The following is a 25,006-nucleotide window of genomic DNA, read 5'->3' as shown; positions in this document are numbered from 1 at the left end:
AAGTATCAGTGATCATTAAGTTGTGACAGCAGCTATGACAACTGGTTCTACAAGTAATGTTAAGAAAGGTAGGAAGGTATATTTGCTCAGCAAGGGTGACAGGATAGAAATTTTGGAATATCTCAGCAGTCAGCCACAAATATTCGGCGATGAGGATGAAGATGTGGAGAACAAATGGAAAAAATTCAACGGCATCATTCAATACTCCCTAGACAAGTGTGTTCCGAGTAAGGTTTTAAGGCATGGGGAAGACTGGAAATTGGAAAGTTGTGATAAGGGTTTATGGGACCAAACTGCTGAGGTCACGGGTCCCTTAGCTTACACACTACTTAATCTAACTTAAACTAACTTACACTAAGGACAACACACACACCCATGCCTGAGGGAAGACTGGAGCCTCTGACTGGGGGAGCCATGTGGATTGTAACAAAACGCCTCAGGCCACGTGGCTAGGAAAGATCCACCATGGTTTAATAGCCATGATAGAAAAGTGCTATGTAAACAAAGAGCACTTCATTTCAGATTCAAGAAAAGTAAAACCATAGCTGATAAACAAAAGCTGAACAAAGCAAAAATGCGTGTAAGGATAGCGACTAGAGAAGTGTTCAATGATTTTCAAAGTAAGACGTTGTCAGCTGACCTGAGTAGAAACCCTAGGAGGTTTTGGTTGTCTGTAAAATCAGTAAATGGGTCAAAACCACGTCTTCATTCTCTCAGAGAAAGACAGAGATTCATAGCAAGAGTAAGTTTAAGAAAGCACTAAAAATATTTGTGCTAGAAAAAGCTTTTTACAGTCTAAATGAATTTTTAACTAAATAAATTTTAAAATTTTAATATTATATAATAAAAGTTGACATAATGCCACTAAGAATGTTATTTGACTTGAGGTCTGTACCTGTGTGCGCTCTGTATCTGTTTTCTGTAGTGCTTTAATGATTCTAAGAAAATATGTATTTTCTTTTTACTGTATTGCTGCTCAAAGAATTTACTGTATAAATTTTTATATAATTATGCACTCAAATGTCTGTATATGCTATAAGATTATCATATTGTATTTGTAAAAAACTGACTCGTTCCACATCCTTGTGAGCCCAACACCTTTGGACCTATGGAACATGAAATAAATCAAATCAAATCAAACAGCCCAACTCAAATAAAACAGGAGTTGCACATTTTCATCTGTCCTATAAATTGGCATACAGAACCCTTTATGTCTATTTTGAGGGACATGAACTTTGTCATTACATGCATCCAAAATACCTTGGATAAGTCACTCTCTTCTAAGGAATATTTGATGTTAAGATCTGCTCTGTGGCACTAGCTGGGATTGGCTGCAGATATTCATAGATTTTGGACCCTCAGGTTGGTCTAATCAACAGCAAAGTACTGTGCATCTATCTGACTTAATAATTAATATGTGATAGTCGGCAGTGCTACTTAAAGAATGCATGCACGTTGCTTGTTAGTCAATGCAGCCTGTTCACACATACCAGCTACCTGTCTTGAGTCACATCCCACCTCCTGTAGTCATATGGCAGAGTACACTACTATGTGAATATCGGAAGATTGTTGATAAGCCTGACCTTCTGTTATTGAATGATGTATTTCCTGTGGAGCAAAAATGATTGAGATCAAGATATACCACTCTTATCACAGCCAGGATTCTTTCTGAAGATTAATTCTGTCATGGATGAATGGGAACACTCGAGGCAATAAAACTGTCCCCCAAAATGTCTGATACTGAGCTGCATTCAGAACACACACCCCCAGATTTGACCAGCCTTGGGAAATTTCGACTACTCTAAAGTGCTACAGGATGGGCCATGGAAGATGTGCATACACTCTCCACACATGGGGGAAATCATCATCTTGTGAATAAGGGGAATGACTGACAGTTGCTTATGTTGTATCAATGATTCCTGCACATGCCTACAAGAGTGTTTTCTAAGATTTCCTGAGGGTGATAAATGGAGTGTTACACTATATAAATAACTCTGCTTGATATTTACCTGTAACTATTGGTATTTGTATTATATTATGTTGGAGAGCTGTGTTGAGGTGTTGATATGTAGTAGTTCAGTAATCTTTATATATATACAAGTATCCTTGTGATTTATAAGCTCTTAAAATATGCCATATGATAGATAAGTAATAAATTCCTCCATTTGCTTAAGTCTTGGGGAAAACACACAGGGGTTATCATTAGGGTTAAGCTCATTCACCTAGACATCTACATTAATTCCATCTGAATTGTAAATTATTGTAATGCTCAATGTTATACGATTTTTTTTTGTCATCGGGTGAATTTACTCTACCTTCTTGCAAGCAGATAAAGTGTCTCTGATTTGAATTTTATTGGTCCCTGTAATCCTTGTGTGGAATGTAAATGTAGCTTCATTTTCAAATGTAAGGATCGGTTTGATGAACTAAAATATTTTACGACCTGATGTACAGCTACTGACAGATGGTGCTGTTCTGATTATATATATTTGCAATAGAACATTGATCCAATAAGGAAATTGGGGAGACACAACACTTTGTGAGGTAATACCAACCACTTAACTATTGTTTATGTACAATCTGTATGTAATTTATGTCTGCTGGTAAATACTACTGATGTATTGATTTATTTGTTTGAGGAAATGAATTACAGTGATCTAAGTGGATAAAAAGAAGATGACAAATGCAGTTTAATTGATGTGTTTAAAAAGTGAAACCAATGATGTAACTAATTGGAAAGATGAAGAAAAAGACTTGTGTAACTAAAAGTGGCAAAGTGCACTACAGACACATTTTCCCTCTTTCTTTTGATATTATTACTGCAAATTAGTTGAAAACAGAAGACCAGAAAAGCAGGCCAGTAGATAAAGTGAGATAGCAAAATAAGTTTTAATCTCTTTGTGTTTTGTGTCTCACAGGAAATGTTTCTCTCTCAATGTGTGTTTTTTGTGACTTGCCTTTGTACTCTATTTTTTTTGGCAACTGTGTGTGTGTTTTTTCTCTAATTCTGATAAAGGCTGGTTTGCCCAAAAGCTTTGTTTGACAGTCTCTTTGTTGTGCCTGTCTGCAACTCAGCATCTTCAGTATATGCTGAGTAGCACTACATGCTGAGTAGCAACTACCCTTTTCATAAGGAACTCAAACCAATTTTTTCAGTGTATATCAGCACCATGTTCCATATTAAGCACAATATTTGGTGCTTTGCAATTGGATTCAAATGTACCATCACTATCCTATACAAATGGGGCATGTTGCCGCGAGTGTGACTGCAAAGTAGCATAGCAAGGCTGTGGAGCACATCACCCATCAATGCTCCAGGGTAAGATAATCTGGAAAACGCAGTGATGTCTTGTAAGCTGAATTTTGAGCTGTTATTTGGACATCAAATACTTATATAGACCTATGAGGAATATACAACAAAGCTATTTTTTTTGTTGCAGAATTTGTGATGTGTATTTTTTTTTTGTCAAATGTGAGATTTGCATTTTGTTTTCTTCTTTTGTAAAATTTCAAACTTACAGGTATTATGTTAGGAACTGCATCACTTAATACTTTCTTTATTTTGGTTATTAATGTCAGTCAAATTCAGACCATCTTTTAATCATAAAAGAGGTTTTCAACTGTGGATTCCACAACTGCAATCAGTAATCATTTACAAAATGTCCAGTTTAGGTATAAAGTGTTATAACAAACACATACTCTGTCTTGCAAGACAGAAATATTTCCATAAAAAAGATCGAGTACATATTTGTTATAATACATTATACCTAAAAAGAACATTTCAAAAATGTGTGTTCGTAGATTTTCCCGGCAAATGAGATGCTTGAAGGTGTCTCGGGCATGCAGCCGGGTTGACTGGTCGTTGTTGAACGAATTTTCGACGGCGTAACGTGCCTTCATCATCAGGTTACTCCTGTTGACTGCGTCCTAGGCCGGCGGTTGGTGTGGTATATATACCTGTCGCCTCTCCCCTCCACTGACTACGCGTATGGACCGAGGGATGTGCAGGCCGCGGTGGTCGGGGTAGCTTGCGCTGACGAGATGACTGATGGGTGTCAGTACGCATGCCGCCTTCGGCGGGTGTGGTGCCCCATTTCCGCTGCTCCTGCAGAACTTTTACTGCTGGATTCCACGCTTGGCTGAGTTGAAATCTGTTGTCCTTGTTAATAAGGTTCTCGTGCAGCCGGATTTCAATTGCTTCCTTGTATACACAGTCCCAAAAGCGGGATGTGTTGTGCAGGACTTCTGTGTTCTCATATTCCATAAGATGATTTGTCTCAAGGCAATGTTCTGCGATGGCAGATTTTGTAGGCTGTTGGAGATCGGTGTGCCGTTTGTGTTCAGTACACCTTTCCTCGATGGTGCGAATGGTTTGCCCCACATATGCTTTCCCACACTCGCATGGTATGAAATAAACTCCAGATTTCCGGAATCCTAAATCGTCCTTCACTGTCCCTACAAGGGACTTGATCTTTGGCGGCGGGTGGTAGATGCATTTGATGTTATGACGTCCTAGAATCCTGCCTATTTTTCCAGATACGTTGCCCGCATATGGTATGTAGGCTGTCGCTTTCGGTGGATCATCATCAGGTGTCGGCTGTGGTGTGGTCTTCTGCTTGAAGGTGCGTCAAATTTGGCAGGAAAGGGCCACGCTGCATTCTCTGCATGACGATCCAGACATTGTCGTCCTCCCAGCGGATAAGGGGAACATAACCGTTCTACTAATGGCGGCAGAATACAAAGATAAAATGTACAAGATCTTGGAGGACCCTGCTTACAGGAAGATGACGACAGATCCAACCAGTCGGATACAGCGCAAGATGATTGAACTTCTTCGAAGTACCTTTACAGAAGAGACAGCGAAGAAACTTTGGCCGCATGCTGCTGCACCACCAAGACTCTATGGACTTCCAAAGGTACACAAGATGGGCACCCCTCTGAGACCGATAGTGAGCACTATAGGAGCGCCAACATACCAGCTTGCCAAACACTTGACCGCAGTATTGAGTCCATTGGTTGGCAAATGTGAGCAACACGTCAAAAACTTGGCTCAGTTTGTGGAACGTATGGGGAAACTCAAGTTGGCCAGCTCAGATCTTATGGTCAGTTTCGATGTTGTATCACTTTTCATGAGAGTTCCACTCAACGATTCGCTGGATCTTATTGAGAAGAAATTTGGGCCCACATTCACAAAAGTATTTAACTTTGTGCTCACGTCAACATATTTTCTTTTTGACGGACATTACTACGAACAGACGGACGGCGTACCTATGGGTAGCCCTATGTCACCTGTGGTGGCCAACATGTACATGGAAGAATTTGAGGAGAAAGCATTAGAATCAGCACCACTAAAACCAACAGTCTTCTGCAGATATGTTGACGACACTTTCGTCATTTGGCCTCATGGGGAAGAGATGCTCCAACTGTTCTTACAACATCTGAACTCTATTCATCCCCAAATTCAGTTCACCATGGAAGTGGAGAAAACGGGCAGCTACCATTCTTGGATGTTCTGGTACGGAAAAAGCCTGATGGAACACTAGGACACAGCGTCTACTGGAAGACAACCCACACGGATCTGTACCTTCACGCCTCCAGCTGTCATCACCCATCACAAAGAGAAGGAGTACTAAATACATTGGTTCACAGAGCCCGTGTGATCTCCAACGAAGAAAGCTTAAAACTGGAACTAGATCACCTCAAGGATGTGTTCCAGAAGAACAGCTATACTGACCACCAAATTCGACATGCCTTCAAGCAGAAGACCACACCACAGCCGACACCTGATGATGATCCACCGAAAGCGACAGCCTACATACCATATGCGGGCAATGTATCTGGAAAAATAGGCAGGATTCTAGGACGTCATAACATCAAATGCGTCTACCGCCCGCCACCAAAGACCAAATCCCTTGTAGGGACAGTGAAGGATGATTTAGGATTCCAGAAATCTGGAATTTATTTCATACCGTGCGAGTATGGGAAAGCATATGTGGGGCAAACCATTCGCACCATCAAGGAGAGGTGTACTGAACACAAACGGCACACCAATCTCCAACAGCCTTCAAAATCTGTCATCGCAGAACATTGCCTCGAGACAAATCATCGTATGGAATATGAGAACACAGAAGTCCTGCACAACACATCCCGCTTTTGGGACTGTGTATACAAGGAAGCAATTGAAATCCAGCTGCACGAGAACCTTATTAACAAGGACAACGGATTTCAACTCAGCCAAGTGTGGAATCCAGCAGTAAAAGTTCTGCAGGAGCAGCGGAAATGGGGCACCACACCCGCCGAAGGCGGCATGTGTACTGACGCCCATCAGTCATCTCGTCAGCGCAAGCTACCCCGACCACTGCGGCCTGCACATCCCTCGGCTCATACGCGTAGTCAGTGGAGGGGAGAGGCGACAGGTATATATACCACACCAACCGCCGGCCTAAGACGTCAGTCAACAGGAGTAACCTGATGATGATGGCACATTACGCCGTCGAAAATTCGTTCAACAATGACCAGTCAACCTGGCTGCATGCCCGAGACACCTTCAAGCATTGCAAAAATGATTAGTTAAGGTGGTTTGAATTTGATCAATGGTAAAAATAAATAAAAAATAGTGTAGCTGCATATCAAACGACACAGTTGCTAACATTAATGAAGCTGTTCAGCAGTGTCTAACAAAATATTTTTGAACATATTAACTTGCCATATGACAAGTAATAAAAAATAAAGCAAGGATGTTTCAATTGTCTTGTGACAGGTATTTTAACGCTGTTGTCTATTGGATTTTGTGCATATCGATGTTCATTATGATCTTTTCAATAAAAATAATATATGATTTTTACTTACATTATTTTTACTATATGCATGTGTATTATTGATTTAGTAACTACACAAAACTTTGAACTTCACATGTTTGCAGATTATTGTAACAATGAGTATAAGGCACATTCAATAATTAATGCAACATGTTCTTTTTTCTTTTTTTTTTTTTTTTTTTTGTATGAAAGCAGGTAGTTTTTATTCAGGATTCCAATCCCCCATACTATTTCCTCACACTATTTTTCAACATAATCTCTGTTCAGAGGGGCGGCATTACACCACCTTACTGGGAGGTCCTATATTCCCTCATGTTACCATTCTACTGGTTGATGTCAGAACCAACATCTTGCTGCATCAATAATGTTCCCATCATCCATGTACCACTATCTGCAGAGTGCACCCCCATCAGTGGGACAAATAGATGGTCCTACGTTGTTCTTTATGGTCTTATGTTGGGCTGTGAGGAACCCGACAGGCACACACCTTTGAGTTCCCCAACTGGTGGATGAGTGCGTCAGCACTACCAACAGAGACGTCCAGTTGAGCAGCAAGTTGTTTGACTGTGATCCAACAATCACCTCGAATGAGTGTGTGTGTGCACATTCCAACATTTCGAGAGTCCAGCTGCGTGCGGCTGGCCAGCATGTGGGAAATTGGACAGGATTGGCAACCTTGCTGTGATGATGACAGGTGCCTCGTCAGATGACTCCCCGTACTTTTGTTTATTGCTAGGTCTCTGTAGACATTCTGCAAGCACCTATGAACATTTGTGATGTTCTGGTTCTCTGCCAAAAGAAATTCAATGACAGCTTTCTGCTTGGAACATACCTCCAGCACAGACATCAATTTGAAGGCTACATGTAGTGCTGCCACCTATCAGAACTTCATGAAAGTATAGGGCCTAATGAAAGAACATTCAATGATGTCCCATAACAAAATCCTCATTTTTTCAACAGAAACTGGCCAAGAAAAAATATGTGTTGCATTACTTATTGAAAAATCCTTGTATTACACATGATGCATTACACACAGAATTTTGCACCTGAGGTAGCTATGGCCTATTATGTAACACTGTGAGTGTGAGGCCTCCAGGAGGTGTGGGTCTATCAAACAGGCTAAACCAGAGGGGGCTCGAATGCAAAACAGACCACATTCATGTATGATCATGGCATTTTAAATTAGATGATTGTGTCCAGGATTTTCAAAGAGAGCTGTCAATGAAAACAATGTACATACGACAGGTGTTGGGCAAAAGCAAAGACAGAAAGGACACTGGAAACATCTGAGAACTTTACTCCCAAGTAACTAAAGTTCATAAGGTCTGTGTTAACAGATTTACTGAAGTTTCGGTTGTGACGCTGCTGCAGCATCTGATGTGACAGAAGATGTTGAATGCTCAACAGAAGTTTCAGATACCTGGTAGTTTATACTGCATGTCATGCACTGAAATATAATACAATGGGACATTGTTGAAGAATTACTTTTCCCTCCTCCAGCACCCTCTGAGAATACAGATGGATAGAATTTCTACCATGGGGCTGTTTGTTAGTGCTGTTGGCTAAATGAACGTGACAGAACTCGGAATTTCGGCTCTCATTTAATGAGGAAGAATGTAGGAGTTTCAAACAGGGCCTAATTAAGGCAGAAAAAGAAATATGTGGGAGGACATTAATAAATGTCAGACACAAAGAAACTCCAGTGTGGTGAAAGGAGAGAACTGCAGAAGCACTCAAGAAGAAGAAGAATTAAGGGAGAGAATGGATCAAAAACAAAACAGAATGTAATAGAGATAAAAGGAAACAACAAAGGAGACCAGCATGGAAAATTATAGCACTGGATAAGAAGGTATTTTGAGAAAAATTCACAAAAGAAATAGAAGAGAGCTTTAAGGACAACAAGAAGATATTATATCACATATTAGGTAACAGAAGTAGGCAAAACGAAAATACTTCAGAAGTCATCAACAGAGAAAGAAAACCCATGTAGGAGGAAGAGGCAGTTTTGAAGTATCGAAAAAATACTTCAAAAATTTATGTGAAGAAAAGGATAATTTTTACAGAAAATCAGGAACAAGATGGAACCACAATTAAGAGATGAAAAGCAATGATTTTGACCCAGAAGATCAACTATACACAACCATATTTACTGCTGGACAGGTAGTAGAAAAGAAATGAGAATTTGGGAAAAACACCGTAGTTCCATCTGTTCATATAAAAAAATGCTTATGGTGCTGTTAGGAGGGAAGAGAGATGGTCTGCATAGACTGCAATTGTCAAAGAGAATGCAACTCAGAGTCAAAAACATGTATAACTAGTGCCTGTACTGTGTGTGTGTAAAAAAAAAAAAAAAAAAAAAAAAAAAAAAAAAAAAAAAAAAAAACGGAAAGGTTGAGGGGTTCAACAAGGAAATGTGCTCTCACCAGTGGTTTTCAATACAATCATGGACATTAGCATAATAAACATTCACCACGGATCAATAGCATATGATAAGATCGTAGCATATGCAGACGATGTGATCATTTAGGAAGACAATGAGCCAAAATTGGAAGAACACCTAAATACCTGATACAAGGTAACTGAAGAAGCAGGTATGGAAATAAATTTAACAGAAAGTGAAGTAATGAAAATCATCAGGAAAAGTGAATAAGTGAAGGTTGTATGTTGTTATGGGAGAATTATTAAAGAACCAGATGCTTAAATATCTAAGCTAAGCAAGAAACTAAATATCAAGGATCAAATTGCTCAAGTTCATTATTGTCCATTAGACTTTACTCAGAACTGGAAAATTCCCACCAAAGCAAAGATCATGATATACAAGTCACATTATAACCAATTCTGGCTTATGAATCAGAATGCTGGACTTGGACGAAGAAAGATCTAAACAGAATTCAAGTGACAGAGATGTGCTTTCTATGACACATCCTGGGTAAGATGAGAAGGGACTGGATAAGGAATGGAACAACAGGAAAGACCTTTCAGATCAATCTCCAAAAGGAAACCATGGGGACAAAGAGGCTTAAATGGTTTGGCCACATTAAAAGAATGGGACAAGGATGACTTCCCAGAAGAGCCTTAGAATAGACAGAATCTGGAGGAAGAAAAATTGGAAGACTGTGAACAGGATGGAGAGACCATGTGAAGGATGATGTGAAGCAGAGAGGCCTACTGTGGGAGGAAAAGATGAATAATAGACTGTGGAAGAAAAGAGAAGGTAGGAAAAGGCTCTGTGATCAATGTGTATAAGCAGAAATGTTTCAGGGAGAAGAAAAAGAAGAAGAAGATCACCGAGAGTAATGGAACTGATAATCTGTCAAAAGAAAAAAACAATCTCCAAGAAATTAGCTGGCATATTGTGGAAATATCCTCCCATAGTGCCACACATAATTAAAATATTCTTATGCCCAAATTTTTATTAATGTGCTGCTTCAATGCGAAACTGAAAAGAGAGAAAGTAGCAGTATTACAGAGGCAGAAATCCCTTCAATGATACCACTCAGCTGTCATAGTGATCTAACAAGGTGAGTAACTGCTATAAAAATGTGTAAATAGTAAATTTCATGTGTTAAATAGTCTTGTCTGTGACAGCATAGTACAGCTTCATGCCCCTCACTTGCTGTTCTGCATCATTACTGAAGGTATCCTAGTGGGCACTGGTAGCTTGTTTCACTTCAGGCTAAAACTTTACAGAATAACCTCAGGTTAACCTTACTGTCAGAACACGGGTTTTGTGCTCTTTGAAAGCTACCACCAAAACAGAAGGCAATCAGGCTACTATATTTTTAACATATAAACACACTGTGAACAACTAATTTCCAGCAATATGAACTGACTACTTGAGCTTATGATCCCAGCTATTCCCGATTCTCCAAACAACAAATACATGATCTTTCCCCCCAATAGCCCAACTCACAGGCAACACCCTGAACCTTACTTTTGGCTTAAAATACTAGCTACATGGTATTCACTACCCAGGGAGTTCTGTACTAGTTCAAATGCTACCCCTCCCTTGACTACTCCCCAGCAGAAGGATCTACTTGGTCTTTTTGTCCCTCTGATTACTACTGACTGCAGCTTGTACCTTTTCCGCTGTGTTATTGTGTCCCCAAACTCCTTGGGTTGTCTGCATACTTTTTCCTCCTAGTCTCCAGAGCAATATAGCTGTTGGAGGTACCTAAAAGCCAGCAGACTTGCAACACCTCTTGCCTTATGTGGCAAATTAGATCACTGGGCCATGATGCGAGGTTGATAGCTCCCGCCCTGCGTGTTGAGCACTTTCTTTTGCAGTTTGGTGGTCTTTGGTCTCCATGGTAGGAAGGAGAGAGTGGAGTGAATGAGGTGGAGTTGGTTGAAGTTGTTGATAGTTGGTAGTGGTGTCCGACAGAGCATACGTGTTTCTTGGAGAGTAATTGGCTAGTATTGCTGGCGCACAGATTTTCTGGTGTGAGCACTGTTGACCAGCGCTTACCTTACAGTATGGTGTGGCTGCTGAAGTGATGCATTCAGCCAGGCTACCCCTGTCCTAGCTACACTGGCTCACACAGTTTCTTGGTTCCTCCTGGAGAAGTTAGCATGATTCGGTGAAGCCTACAGATTGCACCACAGGCTGCCCTAGTCGCTCAGGGTGCCTTCATTGTGGGATCTTGTCAGACATAGGGACAATGCCTCCTTTGGTTTTCTGGTCGAGGTCAGAGCCACATCCTGCCTCCTTCTGTTTATGGGTGAGCATCATTTGTAATGTTCGCCAGAAACTTGTCTCAGTTGTCTGCAGTTTGTTGAAGCAATTGGCGCCTGCCTTCTGCTTAGTTTTCAACTTCACGTGTGCTGCTCTGCTCTATTCCACATTTAATTAGTAATTATTTGAAGGGACCACTGGCATGTATTCAACTTCCCCCTATATGGAAATTGGCTTATCTGATTTGAGTGTGTTATTTTTTTTTTTTTTAAATAACCCGACTTTAAGTAAAAGTTCAAACCATTGTTTGCCTGTGGTTTTGATTTTAAAATCTTGTGGCCTGTGCTTAATTTTAAGTTTAGATTTAATCTTAGAAATGCCTCCCACTGGTGAGAGTATTAAAATCCTAATGGTAAATTGCCGAAGCACTTGCACCGAAGTGCCAGAGTTTGAAGTGCTCATGAAAAGCATTGAAGCTCACTAGGTACAGAAAGATGGTTGAAGCCTGAAATTGAAAGCAGTGAGATTTTTGGGGAAAATTTAAGTGCATATCAAAAGGATAGTCAACTGGGAAATGGAGGTGGTGTATTAGAGCAGGCATCACGTATTTTGGAGGAGAGAGTTCTACGCTGCCAGCAGTTAGTGGTGGGGGAGCCAGCTGTGGCAGTGTAGCCACATTATGCGTTACCTCTCCATTCAATTGTCAGCTACTGACAGCCACGCATTGAAGTACGCGTGCATGCAGGAAAGGTGACAAGCACAATAATACCTACACGCCTTTGTGAGAAAGCCGTTGTCATCGAATCGTCTGACTTTAAAATATGGAGTTGTACAAAATGTGTAAAAATAAAAAAGCTATGAACATTGGCAACAATAATAGACAGACTTGCTTTCTTTATTGTGTCTGTCGATCAACACAAGAATACCGTGTTGATATATTAAAAAACTAAAAACTCGCCTCGATCGCGAAAAAAGCACCTAGTGTTAAATGTTAACCTAGGTTTCGGCGTAGATAACTACACCTTCTTCAGAACAACAATAAAACCCACAAGTGCCTACCAAGACCTTTGTCAATGATTAAAAGAACACCATAGCTATACATTTATAAACGAAAAAGAAACGGAAAATACAAACAGTACATATGTACAAAGCCAAAACCACTACTTAACTTGGTGTATGCTCCACTTCATACCAGCCTATGTTCGATGGGCCACGACCCGCCATAAAGTGCAGCTACAAATGGTCGCTCACTTACAAGCCTGACCCGCTATGTACGCGCAACACAAGGGAAGTTACTTGAATGTGCATGCGCATACGAATACAAGAAAGTTTATGCATGGGTCAGGCCTAAATAGCCCAAATATTCCCAACCGTGGATCAAAGTATATAAAAAAATGAAAAGAGTAGAACAAGAGACGAACTAAATAGGAGATGAAAGCTAAAAATAACCACACACGGTTCCTTATGCTAGTAAAGAAACTTAAATATCAAGCTACCAATGACAACAGGAGGAACTCTTAAAAACTATGCCTAAAGCCAGTAGTTAGCCTGGAGGGAGGGGGGGGGGGGGGGGTGGGCTGAGGGGATGTAATCTAAAGACGTCATGGTAATAAAGATTTAGTGATGAAACGTGAGGTGTTCAATGGGCTAAAATCATCTTCATCGTAAAAGGAAAATGAGGATAAAAAGAAAGAAGATGAACAGCTTGACCAACCGCACTTGCCAATCAGCATGCGCATGTGATAATCGCCAGATCACCAGATTTACAAGTATGAAGAACAAAGTAAAGGCGCAAAACCTTCAAAAAATTTTCTATTTCTTAGTAGGAGTTGGTCATTGAGGATGTCTTTAAGATGTTGCAGATGCTTAAAGATCTGCATTTCTTCCAGAACATCCAGTTTTAAGCCCTTAACCTTGGCATGAAGTAACTCGATATCAACTGGGGGGCTCGGCGCATGAGCCATTTGCACAAGGTGTTCCACATAAGTAGAGCCCTTAGTACCGTCACCGCTTCTAGTAGGAATATGCTCTTTATACCTGAGACCCAGAGCTCATCCCGTTTGCGCGATATAAAATTTTGGACAAACACCGCATGTAATTTTATATACTCCTGATTGGGAAAGTTTATCGCTCTTACTCTGCAAGGAGTGAATTAAATTCCTATGTAAACTATTATTAGTAGAATATGCGACTCTGAAATTATGGGCTCTGAGTAAACGCCCCACTTTGTAACTTACATTGCCTATGTAAGGGATAGATATTGTTGCCAACTGTTTGTCATCTAATGCATCCCCTAGGGCAGGAGACGTAATATTATTTTTATTTATTTTCTTGTTATACATCTGTCTTACCAACTGAGGCCTATAGTCATTATTTATAGCAATATTCTCAAGTGTGACTAGTTCAGTTTCTACCGCATCTGATGCAAGAGGGATAGCTGTAACTCGATGAATATTAGAATGAAAAAAGGCCATCTTATGGGCGTATGGATGGGCCGAGTCTGCAGGCTGGGCAGGATGGGCCAGGCTAACTACTGGCTTTAGGTATAGTTTCTAAGAGTTCCTGCTGTTGTCATAGGTAGCTTCATATTTAAGTTTCTTTACTAGCATAAGCAACTGTGTGCGGTTATTTTTAGCTTTCATCTCCTATTTAGCTCATCTCTTGTTCTACTCATTTCATTTTTTGATATACGTTGATCCACAGTTGAACTCTTTGTCTTTAAATATGTCTGCTTGTGTCTGTATATGTGTGGATGGATATGTGTGTGTGTGCGAGTGTATACCCATCCTTTTTTCCCCCTAAGGTAAGTCTTTCCGCTCCCGGAATTGGAATGACTCCTTACCCTCTCCCTTAAAACCCACATCCTTTCGTCTTTCCCTCTCCTTCCCTCTTTCCTGATGAGGCAACAGTTTGTTGCGAAAGCTTGAATTTTGTGTGTATGTTTGTGTTTGTTTGTGTGTCTTTCGACCTGCCAGCGCTTTTGTTTGGTAAGTCACATCATCTTTGTTTTTTGATTGATCCACAGTTGGGAATATATGGGCTATTTAGGCCTGACCCAGGTATAAACTTTGTCGTATTCGTATGTGCATGCGCATTCAAGTAACTTCCCTTGTCTTGCGCATAGATAGCGGGTCAGGCTTGTAAGTGAGCGACCGTTTGTAGCTGCAGTTTATGGCGGGTCGTGGCCCATTGAACATAGGCCGGTGTGAGGTGGAGCGTACACCATTAAGTTATGTAGTGGTTTTGACATCGTACATATGTACTGTTTGGTTTTTCCATTTCTTTTTCGTTTATAAATGTATAGCTATGGTGTTCTTTTAATCATTGACAAAGGTCTTGGTAGGCACTTGTGGGTTTTATTGTTGTTCTGAAGAAGGTGTAGTTATCTATGCCGAAACCTGGGTTAACATTTAACACTAGGTGCTTTTTTGCAATCGAGGTGGGTTTTTAGTTTTTTAATATATTAACCAACGATTGCTGACACGTTGCGATGTTGAAGGTTCTTAAATACTGTGTTGAGTAACTGGGAAAAGTGCTGCGCATTTATTTATCTTTCCTATTCTAACTCAGAAAATACAATCTTCTTGTGCTGCATTGAAAAATAAAATTTGAAAAGTAGAAGAAACTTTGCAAAAAAATGTATACCTACTGATACTCAAACGACTTTTATGATACACTTACAATGTTTTGCAATACCTGTGAGTACTGGGAAAAATTGCAGCACATACAGGAGTATTTCTGTCTCTCTTTTGAACCCAGAGAATATGTTCACCCTGTGATGGCTTTATCTGTAGTCAAAATTATTTGTTTGGATTGCGGGGGAAATATTCGCACGTGTGAAATTTTTACATGCCAGCTTTTTAAGTGACCTAAGCAAATGTATGAGAAGCCTGCATGAAGAGCATCTTTTCAGCACATAGCTGAAAGAATCATATTTCAGAAAATCTAAAAAGAGCCTGTCACACATTAAAAATTGTTATTAAAAGAACCAAGGCACTTTCTATTTCTAGATTCCTAACATACAACAAATAATTTATAGTTGTTGATATTGTGTCTGCTGTACATAGTTATTGTCATACATAATATAAAACAAGTTTCCACGTGCTGTTTCTTGGGACTAATTTTTGGGAAAGCAAGAAGAATTACTTTTTCAGAAATGAAGACAGCAGTCTGACTAGCATAAATACAAAAGAAATTTAACATATTTTGACAGATAATTCAATAAGAAAATCGACGAGTGTAATCACTGAAGACAAGCTTTAAATAAAGTCCACAACAAAATTGCGTAAGAAACTAAAATCTTTGTATAATAACTTTACCAGGCAGGAAATCTAGACTCAAGTTGCATAATATAAGCTTATGATTTATGATATATGTTTAAATGCTTACCGCAGCATTGCAGTAATGTCAAAGATATCCCAAAACATCATCTTCATCCTCGCTGTCTGATAAAGATGAATCCGAATCGTGAAAATAAATTGTGAAAGCCTTCATCACCGAGTCTCTGTCGATTTTCTTTTTAAAATCTTATTCCTGAGGTGTTTCCGAATGTCTGACGCAGTTTGCCCATGCAGATATGCTTACGTTGTCCACTGCTTCATGTGTGAATCTTTTCACATCAGCAATTCAGAGGGTGCTGTTTCTTTCTGAGATATGGGCTTTAACTTGCGTCCATAGCAGTTCAATAGGATTGTAGTAGCAGTGATATGATGGTAACCTGATTACTCAGTGACCATGCTGTCTTGCCAGTTCATCTGTCTCGTAAGTGCGGTATTTAGGCTTTTATGTATTTATGAGCATGAGTAACTCTGCCCTGGTCTGTGATGCTGTGTGAGGAATTCCATTACATGACAACCATGAAATAATTTCATCCTTCCTGGTATTTGAAGCAGGAGCCTTATTCATTTGTACAGAGTGCACACTTGCGTTGTCCATGACAACAGAATTCTCTGCCATATTCGGAAGTAGCTGTTGCACAAACTGCCACTTGAAGACAATGTAGGTCATTTCAGAGTGATAGTCATCTGATTCCTTTGTCTTCAATGCTTTAAATATTAATTTACTCTCTGCCTGTGTCTGCAGAACCAGTGTGAAGCACAAGGCCTCTCCCTTTTCCCACAGGAACCTTCAGGCAACCAACATCGTCACTCGTCTTCCAGCACATTGGTCTTGAATGGTTCTGGTGAACATATGTTTCATGGAGATAATAAATACATGATTTTCCGGCTTGTTTTATCCCACACATTTCTCTCAAGAACACAGTTGTTGCTGCTACAATAGGAGCCTGCCCTCTAAGAGCAGTTTTCTTCCATCATTGCTCTCTCTGTATTTAAATCCCATCTCCCCTAATATTCTGAGCATGGTAGATTTGCTGCCATTGAAACTTTCGGCTTCTTTCATGTAGGAACATAATTTATCTCCGTAGGATATTCACCTTGGCTATACATGTCAAATATTCCGCACCATAACACATTCTTGCTGAAATCGTCGAGCTCACTTACAAATTTATTTCGATTACGGCACTTACCAGGTGACTTAAAAATAGGTGATTCATTCTATTTAGTACATGCTTTGGCTTCACTGGCGATCCATTGTACAGTTCTCAAACTGATACCACATGCCTCAGCTGTTCGTTCTTGGCTCTTGGCAACAGTGGGCGACGCTTTTTTGTCAGCTGTGGCTGCCGCTTCAAGCTCCCGTCTAAAGAACTGATATGCGAAATATTATTTCTCTTGCCTGCCTGTGTAATACTGGGTAAGATTTGCTGTTGCCACTCATATTACCACAATGCCTTGCAATAACTTTTGAAAAAGCACCATGCACAATGTTACAACCAGTCGTAAACTTGCTCCGCACAGAACGACATTAAATCAGACGCTCGCTATGGCTGACTGACTCCTACTGGTTGGCAGTGCTACTGGACATCCAGTCCTCACCTGCCAAGTTAAATGATGCCTGCTCTAGTCACAGTAGACAAAAAACTCAAATCCATCAGGATAGAAATTGAAGCTGCATATGAAATTGTTTGGGAAAGACTCAGTATCAGAGGTGAGTTTAAAATTATAATTCAAATACTAACAAAGAGATAGAGGGGTGGCCAGTACTTACCTCAGCTCAGTACAGCCGATAGATACACATAAACCAGAACTGAAAATTTACATTCCTAGCTTTCGGAACTTTGTTCCTTCATCAGGGAGGAGAGAGGGGAAAAAAGGGAAGAAGGGAAAGTGGATTCAGTTACTCACAACCCAGGTTATGAAGCAACAGGGAAAGGTAAACACGGAGGGTAGCAAGGATGGAGGCATGGTTGTCAGAGGGAAGCCAAAGATATTCTACTGTAAGTACTGTGCCAGCTTCAAACCAAAGAGGATGCATATAGAAGTAAAGAGGTATATAGTATAAAGATAAACACAACTATGTAGGATGAAAAGATGCGTGAATGGCTAAAGAGGAAAGGGAAGAAGACTGAAGAGTGAATGGGAGTGAGGTTGTTTAACGTAGGTTCAGTCCAGGGGGATGGCGGGATGAAAGGATGTGTTGGAGTGCAAGTTCCCATCTCCGCAGTTCAGAGGGACTGGTGTTGGGTGGGAGAAGCCAAATGGCACATACGGTGTAGCAGGTTCCTAGGTCCCTAGAATTATGCTGGAGGGCATGCTCCGCTACTGGGTATTGGGCATCTCCTAGGCGGACAGTTCGTCTGTGTCCGTTCATGCGCTCAGCCAGTTTGGTTGTTGTCATGCCGATGTAAAAGGCTGTGCAGTGCAGGCATGTCAGTTGATAAATGACATGTGTAGTTTCACACGTAGCCCTGCCTTGAATTGTGTATGTTTTACCAGTAGCGGGGCTGGAGTAGGTGGTTGTGGGGGGATGCATGGGGCAGGTTTTGCAGCGGGGTCGGTTACAGGGGTAGGAACCGCTGGGTAGAGAAGGTAGTCTGAGAATATTGTAGGGTTTAACAAGGATGTTACGGAGGTTAGGGGGGCGACGAAAGGCAACTCTGGGTGGTGTGGGGAGAATTTTGTCAAGGGATGATCTCATTTCAGGGGTTGACTTGAGAAAGTCATATCCCTGGCAGAGTAATTTGTTGATGTTTTCGAGGCCAGGATAATATTGGGTGACAAGGGGGATGCTTCTGTGTGGTCTGGGGGTAGGAACATTGTTGTTGGACGGGGAGGAATGTATTGCTCGGGAAATCTGTTTGTGGACAAGGTCTGCAGGATAGTTGCGGGAGAGGAACGCACTGGTCAGGTTATTGGTGTAGTTGTTGAGGGATTCGTCACTGGAGCAGATACGTTTGCCACGAATACCTAGGCTGTAGGGAAGGGAGCGTTTGATGTGGAAAGGATGGCAGCTATCAAAGTGAAGGTACTGTTGTTTGTTTGTTGGTTTGATATGGACAGAGGTGTGGATGTGAGCTTCAACAAGATGAAGGTCAACATCCAGGAAGGTGGCTTGGGTTTTGGAGAAGGACCAGGTGAAATTCAGATTCGAAAAGGAGTTTAGGTTATGGAGGAAATTAAGGAGTGTTTCTTCACCATGAGTCCAGACCACAAAGATGTCATCTATAAACCTATACCAGGCCAGGGGAAGCAGCTGTTGGGTCTTCAGGAAAGCCTCCTCCATGCGGCCCATGAAGAGGTTGGCATAGGAGGGAGCCATCCTGGTTCCCATGGCCGTTCCCCTGATTTGTTTGTAGGTCTGGCCTTCAAAAGTGAAGTAATTATGGGTGAGGATGAAGTTGGTAAGTGTGATAAGGAACGAGGTTTTTGGAAGATCTTCGGGTGGGCGTTGGGAGAGGTAGTGCTCAAGGGCAGAGAGACCATGGGTATGTGGGATGTTTGTGTAAAGGGATGTAGCATCTATGGTGACAAGAAAGGTTTCAGGTGGGAGAGGAGTGGGAATGGATTTGAGGCGTTCTAGGAAGTGGTTTGTGTCTTTGATGTAGGATGGGAGTCTGCGGGTGTTAGGTTGTAGGTGCTGGTCTACCAGAGCTGAGATACATTCGGTTGGGGATTTGAAGCCAGCTACAATGGGACGGCCAGGATGGTTCTCTTTGTGGATTTTGGGTAATAGGTAGAAGGTAGGGGTACGTGGCTCAGGTGGAGTGAGTAAGTCTATGGAAGCCGTTGTGAGGCCTTGTGAGGGACCTTGGATTTTTAGGATTTTTTGCAGCTCAGTCTGGATGGAGGGAATGGGATCCTGGGTAACAGCTTTGTAGGTTGAGGTGTCAGAGAGTTGACGTAGTTCTTCTGCCACATACTCCACACGGTCAAGTACGACAGTTGTGGAGCCTTTATCTGCCGGGAGGATGACAATAGAGCGGTCTATTTTCAGCTCCTTAATGGCACAGGATTCAGCTGGGGTGATGTTGGGGGTTGTCGGGATGTTCTTCAAGAAAGACTGGGAGGCAACACTGGATGTGAGGAATTCCTGAAATGTCTGCAAGGGATGGTTTTGGGGGAGGGGAGGAGGATCCCTTTGAGAAGGCAGTCGGAACTGTTCTAGACAGGGTTCAACACTGGGACTAGTACTTGGGGGCTGTGTTTGGGTAGTGAAGTGATATTTCCAGTTGAGGTTCCGGGTGAATGAGAGGAGATCTTTAATCAGGGCAGTGTGGTTGAATTTAGGTGTGGGGCTAAAGGTTAAGCCTTTTGATAGAACAGATGTCTCTGGAGGAGAGAGGGATCTGGATGAGAGGTTTAGGACTGAATTGTGACTGGTGATATGTGGCATTTGACTGTGGTTATAGTTGCGATTTGGTCTGTGTGGGGTATGTGCTGGGATGGGGAGATTGAGTAGGGTGGCTAGGCTAGGTTTGTTGGCTATGAGGGGGGTTTGTTGAAGGTTCTGTTGTGGTTGGTGTTTGTGAGGGATAGGGAGAGGGACCCCACTTCTTAGGTGTTGCACTAGCACTGTGGATAGTTTTTTCAGGTGGTGTTTGGCTTGGAACTCAAATTTGCAGCTGGCTTCTAGGATGATGTTCCTCAGTGTGTTCTCCAAGCAAGGGTTTGAGAGGTGGAGGACTTTAAAGAGAGATAGGAGCTGTTGGGAGTGGTGGTTACATGAAGTAGTGTAGAGATTCAGGACAAGTTGGGTAAGGGCTAAGGATTGAAGGTTCTGGAAGTCCAGGAGAGACTGGTGGAAGGAGGAATTGCACCCAGAGATGGGAACTTTTAAGGTAAGCCCTTTAGGGGTAATTCCAAAGGTTAAGCAGGACTGGAGGAAAAGTATATGGGATTGCAGTTTGGCTACAGTGAATGCATGTTTCCGGAATGAATGTAAATAATGTGGTATAGGATTAGGGTACATAGTGGGTAACTGGTGGGTAGGGAAATTAAATAACTAAAGTTGAAATAGTAATCATAAGAAGGAGTAAAACACGGAGGGAAGGACGAGAAGGAAAGAAATTGTGTTGGTAATGTTCAATACCAAAGGAAGACCACTAAATAAGAAAAATACGGAAAAAGTTGACCAGACCAAGCAAGTATGTCCAGATCAGAGGAAAAAGAACACACGTAGCTCAAAAACAGAGATAGCGAGTGGCGAAAAAAGATCGCGCGTGCCGCAAAAGCGATCGCGCGTGCCGCAAAAAAGATCGCGCGTGCCGCAAAATAGATCGCGCGTGCCGCAAAAAAGATCGCGGGTGGCGCAGAAATGTCCCAAAAAATTTTTCTTGTGGCAGAGAAAGATAGCCAATGGCACAAAAATATCGCCAGCAACAAGAAATCGACGGAAATGGATGATACTGGTAGATGTGGAAGAGATTGTTGGCAGTGATTGTTGGCTGGGAAACAGAGAATAACGAACGTTAAAACTATGGAATGTTGAATAAATAAATCAATAAATAAAAAAGAGAAGAGGACTATAAACGGAACAAGATAATAGGAGGAAGATGAAACTAGCACAGTTGGTGACGAAAATATTTATTTATGTATATATAAAACACTGAAGAAGAGAAAGTGTTAAGATGACAGACGTAAGTGATAGCTAACAAAAGGGACAAAACAATGAAGGATGTGGACCATATAGGTGATCTAAATGATTAATGGAAAATCTCGTATAAGATGTGAAACAAATACTAACAAAGAGATAGAGGGGTGGCCAGTACTTACCTCAGCTCAGTACAGCCGATAGATACACATAAACCAGAACTGAAAATTTACATTCCTAGCTTTCGGAACTTTGTTCCTTCATCAGGGAGGAGAGAGGGGAAAAAAGGGAAGAAGGGAAAGTGGATTCAGTTACTCACAACCCAGGTTATGAAGCAACAGGGAAAGGTAAACAGGGAGGGTAGCAAGGATGGAGGCATGGTTGTCAGAGGGAAGCCAAAGATATTCTACTGTAAGTACTGTGCCAGCTTCAAACCAAAGAGGATGCATATAGAAGTAAAGAGGAAATATCACTTCACTACCCAAACACAGCCCCCAAGTACTAGACCCAGTGTTGAACCCTGTCTAGAACAGTTCCGACTGCCTTCTCAAAGGGATCCTCCTCCCCTCCCCCAAAACCATCCCTTGCAGACATTTCAGGAATTCCTCACATCCAGTGTTGCCTCCCAGTCTTTCTTGAAGAACATCCCGACAACCCCCAACATCACCCCAGCTGAATCCTGTGCCATTAAGGAGCTGAAAATAGACCGCTCTATTGTCATCCTCCCGGCAGATAAAGGCTCCACAACTGTCGTACTTGACCGTGTGGAGTATGTGGCAGAAGGACTACGTCAACACTCTGACACCTCAACCTACAAAGCTGTTACCCAGGATCCCATTCCCTCTATCCAGACTGAGCTGCAAAAAATCCTAAAAATCCAAGGTCCCTCACAAGGCCTCACAACGGCTTCCATAGACTTACTCACTCCACCTGAGCCACGTACCCCTACCTTCTACCTATTACCCAAAATCCACAAAGAGAACCATCCTGGCCGTCCCATTGTAGCTGGCTTCAAATCCCCAACCGAATGTATCTCAGCTCTGGTAGACCAGCACCTACAACCTATCACCCGCAGACTCCCATCCTACATCAAAGACACAAACCACTTCCTAGAACGCCTCAAATCCATTCCCACTCCTCTCCCACCTGAAACCTTTCTTGTCACCATAGATGCTACATCCCTTTACACAAACATCCCACATACCCATGGTCTCTCTGCCCTTGAGCACTACCTCTCCCAACGCCCACCCGAAGATCTTCCAAAAACCTCGTTCCTTATCACACTTACCAACTTCATCCTCACCCATAATTACTTCACTTTTGAAGGCCAGACCTACAAACAAATCAGGGGAACGGCCATGGGAACCAGGATGGCTCCCTCCTATGCCAACCTCTTCATGGGCCGCATGGAGGAGGCTTTCCTGAAGACCCAACAGCTGCTTCCCCTGGCCTGGTATAGGTTTATAGATGACATCTTTGTGGTCTGGACTCATGGTGAAGAAACACTCCTTAATTTCCTCCATAACCTAAACTCCTTTTCGAATCTGAATTTCACCTGGTCCTTCTCCAAAACCCAAGCCACCTTCCTGGATGTTGACCTTCATCTTGTTGAAGCTCACATCCACACCTCTGTCCATATCAAACCAACAAACAAACAACAGTACCTTCACTTTGATAGCTGCCATCCTTTCCACATCAAACGCTCCCTTCCCTACAGCCTAGGTATTCGTGGCAAATGTATCTGCTCCAGTGACGAATCCCTCAACAACTACACCAATAACCTGACCAGTGCTTTCCTCTCCCGCAACTATCCTGCAGACCTTGTCCACAAACAGATTTCCCGAGCAATACATTCCTCCCCGTCCAACAACAATGTTCCTACCCCCAGACCACACAGAAGCATCCCCCTTGTCACCCAATATTATCCTGGCCTCGAAAACATCAACAAATTACTCCGCCAGGGATATGACTTCCTCAAGTCAACCCCTGAAATGAGATCATCCCTTGACAAAATTCTCCCCACACCACCCAGAGTTGCCTTTCGTCGCCCCCCTAACCTCCGTAACATCCTTGTTAAACCCTACAATATTCTCAGACTACCTTCTCTACCCAGCGGTTCCTACCCCTGTAACCGACCCCGCTGCAAAACCTGCCCCATGCATCCCCCCACAACCACCTACTCCAGCCCCGCTACTGGTAAAACATACACAATTCAAGGCAGGGCTACGTGTGAAACTACACATGTCATTTATCAACTGACATGCCTGCACTGCACAGCCTTTTACATCGGCATGACAACAACCAAACTGGCTGAGCGCATGAACGGACACAGACGAACTGTCCGCCTAGGAGATGCCCAATACCCAGTAGCGGAGCATGCCCTCCAGCATAATTCTAGGGACCTAGGAACCTGCTACACCGTATGTGCCATTTGGCTTCTCCCACCCAACACCAGTCCCTCTGAACTGCGGAGATGGGAACTTGCACTCCAACACATCCTTTCATCCCGCCATCCCCCTGGACTGAACCTACGTTAAACAACCTCACTCCCATTCACTCTTCAGTCTTCTTCCCTTTCCTCTTTAGCCATTCACGCATCTTTTCATCCTACATAGTTGTGTTTATCTTTATACTATATACCTCTTTACTTCTATATGCATCCTCTTTGGTTTGAAGCTGGCACAGTACTTACAGTAGAATATCTTTGGCTTCCCTCTGACAACCATGCCTCCATCCTTGCTACCCTCCGTGTTTACCTTTCCCTGTTGCTTCATAACCTGGGTTGTGAGTAACTGAATCCACTTTCCCTTCTTCCCTTTTTTCCCCTCTCTCCTCCCTGATGAAGGAACAAAGTTCCGAAAGCTAGGAATGTAAATTTTCAGTTCTGGTTTATGTGTATCTATCGGCTGTACTGAGCTGAGGTAAGTACTGGCCACCCGTCTATCTCTTTGTTAGTATTTGTTTCACATCTTATACGAGATTTTCCATTAATCATTTAAAATTATAATTCGATTCTTCTATCGCCCACCAGACTCATCTCCTGATGTAACCAAAAACTTCAGAGAAAATCTCAGTTCACTTGTACGTAAGTACCCCAATCATACTGTGATCATCAGTGGAGACTTTAATCATCCAACAATTAATTGGGAAAATTACAGTTTTGTTAGTGGTGGACGTGACAGACATCCTGTGTAACTTTACTAAATGTATTCTCTGAGAACTACCTAGAACAGAGAGTTAGGAACCCTACTTATGGTGGAAATATATTGGATTTAATGGCAACAAACAGACCTGACCTCTTTGAGGATGTCCACTTCGAAACTGCTATCAGTGACCATGATGTGCTTGTGGTAGTAATGATTACCAAAGTACAAAGGACAGTAAACTAGATAAAAAATCAGTAATGTCATATCTCAATGAGGAACTTGAAACTTTCAGCACAGGTCACAAGCATGTACAGGAACTCTGGCTTATGTTTCATTGTTGACTATGCACTGTATAAATATGTACCCAGTAGAACAGTTCATAATGTGAGGAAACTCCATGGTGTACGGTCACTGTAAAGATACTTCTAAAGAAACAG

The sequence above is a fragment of the Schistocerca serialis genome, chromosome 10 (genome assembly GCF_023864345.2).
Source record: "Schistocerca serialis cubense isolate TAMUIC-IGC-003099 chromosome 10, iqSchSeri2.2, whole genome shotgun sequence".
Taxonomy (NCBI): Eukaryota; Metazoa; Arthropoda; class Insecta; order Orthoptera; family Acrididae; genus Schistocerca; species Schistocerca serialis.
The sequence above is the reverse complement of the archived record's forward strand: the minus strand, read 5'-3'. Positions refer to the sequence as shown.